Genomic DNA, 3,906 nt, shown 5'->3' on the forward strand with positions numbered 1-3,906 from the left:
CATTGTCATAGGGCAACATGTGTACTAACTGTTTAATGAGAAACTATTTTGTTCTGTAAACCTTCATCTAAAGTGAGAATAGCAGCACAACTGGAAGAACATAATCGATGTCACTGAACTATGCATGGAGAAATTTCTGAAATGGTGTATCTTCGCTATGTATCTTTTCCCCAAAAAGAAAAAAAAAGGTCGAGAAGGGAAAGGGTTGACATGTTGTGGGGTTGTTAACCGATGTCGTAAAACAATATATGTACTGACTGTTTAATGAAAAACTATTTGTTCTGTAAACCTTCACGTGAAGTACAATAAAAAAATAAAAATAAACCAAAAGCTGAAGTCTAAACTTTGGAGAACACTTTGAAAATAAGAAAAACGATCTCACTCATGAAACATGAAATCTAGTGATGGAAATACCAGCTATTCAATCTAACTTTAGGGACGGAAACATAGCAGATATGATTACTAGTTTGAATTACACGTCTGATACCATTCATATCAAACTTCTAACTGCCACCGGAATTATGCTTCTTTTAAGATGAAGAGTAGTAAAATACATGAACATATTGCATTCCATGAATAAGTTAATTTTTTCATAAATTTAAAACAGCTTTCCACGTACCCTCACCACCTCCCTAGCGCACACACATATACATTCAAAATGACGTTACAGATTCCTCGATTGCGAAATTCACTCACAATCCACCATAGTCAATTCCCTACTCAGTCTATTTACTTAACAGTGTAAGGCGAAAAACACAAGAAGCCGATTTCGCTCCCAAAATTCACGTGAAGAAAAAGTTACCATGTCTTTGCAACGGAGCAAACTAACGAAAACAAATTACCCACGCACCTGCAAAAAGAAAAATCACCCATCTGGTCACGTTGTGGCCTAACACCTGGGCCCTAAGTGACTCGTGTTCACTTTTTTCTCCCCACCCCCACCTACGAACTCCAGGAGTGGGACAGGACTGGGGAGACCCCGGACACATCCTCGGGCCCCGAGAGTGATGACAGCTCGGGGCTCTGCATCTGTGGCTGAACGAGAATCGCTGGAGGGGCTCCCTGGGTCCCGGCGTCGGCCCCGCAGCTCCAGCCTCCCGCCCGCTTCCCGGGGGCCGCGGGATACCTTCCTCCTCCTCCCACCTCCACCTCTTCACCTCCTGCTCCCGGCTCACGCACTTCCCATCACTCCGTCCGCTCCTGCCTCCGCGCCACCCTCTCTTTCGGTTTTATTTTTACTTTCCACGCCTGGTGGAGAGTAGAGGATAAGGCCGAAGATGCCAATGGGCAGCCGCACCTAAGCGCCTTCGTCTTACCCGCGCCGGGCCTGCGGGGATCGCGTCCAGTTGCACCACACCACGCAAAATCGCCACCGGGCCGCCGGAGAGCCCCACAGCTTGGGCGGGGAAAAATGGGACGGGGCGGGGCGGGGCGGGGCGGGGCGGGCGCGGGACTGCACGTCGCCGGCCCGCAGCGGCGCTAACGTCGGTACGTCGGCTCCCTCCCTCCCTCCCCTACCCGTGCGCAAGCGCTGCCGCTTTGCCTACCTCCTGCACGGGATGAGCGGGAGAGCGCAAGCGCGAGTGCGCGCATTCCCGAGGTCTCGTGGTGTGATGGAGGCAGTCACTCGGCTAAGCCTCCAGCCTTCAGCTCGCTACCTAGCGGTCCTTCCCTGCACTTACCTGAATCTCCTGCCTCTTTTTCCAACCCTTCTTCTAGAGGTGAAGACATTGAGGAAATAATTCCTATTAAAGATAAAGGAGAGCAAAATGGTGAGTATGAATGAATGTAGCGTAGGAAAAACTGGGTGATCGTCGTTATGTCACCAGCAGAACCCCTTGGCTGCTGTACGCTTTACAGGGTTCTCTGGTCTTAGTCCCCTCGTTCCTTAAACTTTCTGTATTCTCATTATAGTTCTCCTAAAGACATTTCTGCCAATTGGCCCCATGGTCAAAGGACTCTCACTTAAAAACAAAAAGGCTGGCGATTCCCTGACAATTGACAATACATGAAGATGACATTAGGAAAATTTAACTGCCCTGAAGGACGGTGCAGGGTAGAGCTCTGCACTAAAAGCCGGGCATGCAAAGATGGTATGGCTTAATAATGTACTGTGCCTCTCCTCTTCCTTTCTCCTTCCACCTAAGGTAATGTGGCCTGAGACCTAGTAGAACTGTCTTTTTATGGACAGGCAGCCACTAGTGGGCCAATTATACTCTTCACTGGCCAGATCATATCTAAAGCTGTTTAGTTCTAGATCGAGCACTTTAAGAAGACCTCGTACAAGTTAGAATTATTTCAGAGGAGAGCAAAATGATGAAGATTGTACAAAACCATGACTAGTGAAGAAGTGTTGATAGACCTTGCAAGGATTAGCCTAGAAGAGAGAAAGCTACTGGGACTGTCTTCCAGTATATAAGGAACTGGGCAAACCAGCACAACTTGTGCAAGGAAAGATCACGGCAGCACCCTAGACACATCCAAACTCCCTGAGGGACTGAATTGCTGGGCGGAGGGCTGTGGGGACCATGGTCTTGGGGAACATCTAGCTCAATTGGCATAACAGTTTTATGAAGACAGTGTTCTACATTCTACCTGGGTGAGTAGCGTCTGGGGTCTTAAAAGCCTGTGAGCAGCCATCTAAGATACTCCACTGGTCTCACCCCTTTGGGAGCAAGGGAGAATGAAGAGAACAGGATACAAGAAAAAGGTTAGTCCAAAGGACTAATGGACCACAGCTACCAAGACCTCCACCAGACTGAGTCCAGTACACGTAGATGGTGCCCGGCTACCACCACTGACTGCTCTGACCGGGATCACAACAGAGGATTCTGGACAGAGCTGGAGAAGGATATAGAACAAAATTCTAACACACGTAAAAAAAAGACCAGATTTACTGGCCTGAAAGACTCTGGAGAAACCCCAAGAGTATGGCCTGCAGATACCCTTTTAGCTCAGTGGTGAAGTCACTTCTGAGGTTCACCACTCAGCCAGGGATTGGACAGCCCCATAAAACAAAACAGGATTAATGAGGCACAGCAGTCCAGGAACAAGGACTAGAAGGCAGAAGGGGACAGGAAAGCTGGTGATAGGGAACCCAAAGTTGAGTAAGGACAGTGTTGACATATAGTGGGTTTGTTAACCATTGTCATAGGGCAACAACTGTAGTAACTGTTTAATGAGAAACTATTTTGTTCTGTAAACCTTCATCTAAAGTGAGAATACCAGCAACTCTGGAAGAACGTAATCGATGTCACTGAACTGAGCATGTGGAAATTTTTGAAATGGTGTATTTTTGGCTATGTATCTTTTCACAAAAAAAAAAAAAAAAGGTCGAGAAGGGAGAGGGTTGACATGCCATGGGGTTGTTAACCAATGTCATAAAAGAATATGTGTACTGACTGTTTAATGAGCAACTTTTCTGTAAACCTTCACCTGAAGTACAATTAAAAAAAAAAAGAAATATATAAGGAGCCGTCATGTGAAAGTAGATTTATTTCATGTGTCCCCAAAAGATACAAATTTCAGAAAGACAGATTTCAGATCTTAAAAAGAACTTCCTCCTAGTACTAGCCAAAGAAGTTGTCTGCCGCGTGATGTGTGGATACCTCAAGCACTGGATTTGACTTCAAGTAGACTCTAAACGGAGTCCCTGCTGCTACTAACTGAAAGGTTGGCAGTTCAAATCCACCCAGAGTGTCTTGGAAGAAAGACTTGGTGATATACTTCCAAAAGATCACAGCCATTGAAAACCCAATGCACAGTTCTACTGTGAAACACACGGGGTTGCCATGAGTCAGGGTTGACTCAACAGCAACTAGCTTCTTAGACTCTGAAAGGTAACTTAAAAGACACTTGGTGCCGAGAAGTCATGCATCCAGAGAAGAATTAGTTGATGATTTTGTC

General features: G+C 46.3%; 1 protein-coding gene across 2 annotated transcripts in view; it reads right to left on the minus strand.

Annotated features, from left to right (window-relative positions):
• ASCC3 (activating signal cointegrator 1 complex subunit 3) overlaps positions 1 to 1,407 on the minus strand; it is a 414,547-nt gene extending 413,140 nt beyond the window's left edge. Inside the window, exon 1 of one of the 2 annotated variants that reach the window (XM_004372420.3) lies at positions 1,317 to 1,407. The gene's annotated coding sequence lies outside the window, so the exon portion shown is untranslated. Of the gene's footprint in view, positions 1 to 1,297 lie in introns of both variants that reach the window. The other variant, XM_023727600.1, reaches the window with a different exon arrangement.
• Positions 1,408 to 3,906: the final 2,499 nt, after the last annotated feature.

Source organism: Trichechus manatus, unplaced genomic scaffold (genome assembly GCF_000243295.1).
Source record: "Trichechus manatus latirostris isolate Lorelei unplaced genomic scaffold, TriManLat1.0 scaffold00017, whole genome shotgun sequence".
In the NCBI taxonomy this organism is placed as follows: domain Eukaryota; kingdom Metazoa; phylum Chordata; class Mammalia; order Sirenia; family Trichechidae; genus Trichechus; species Trichechus manatus.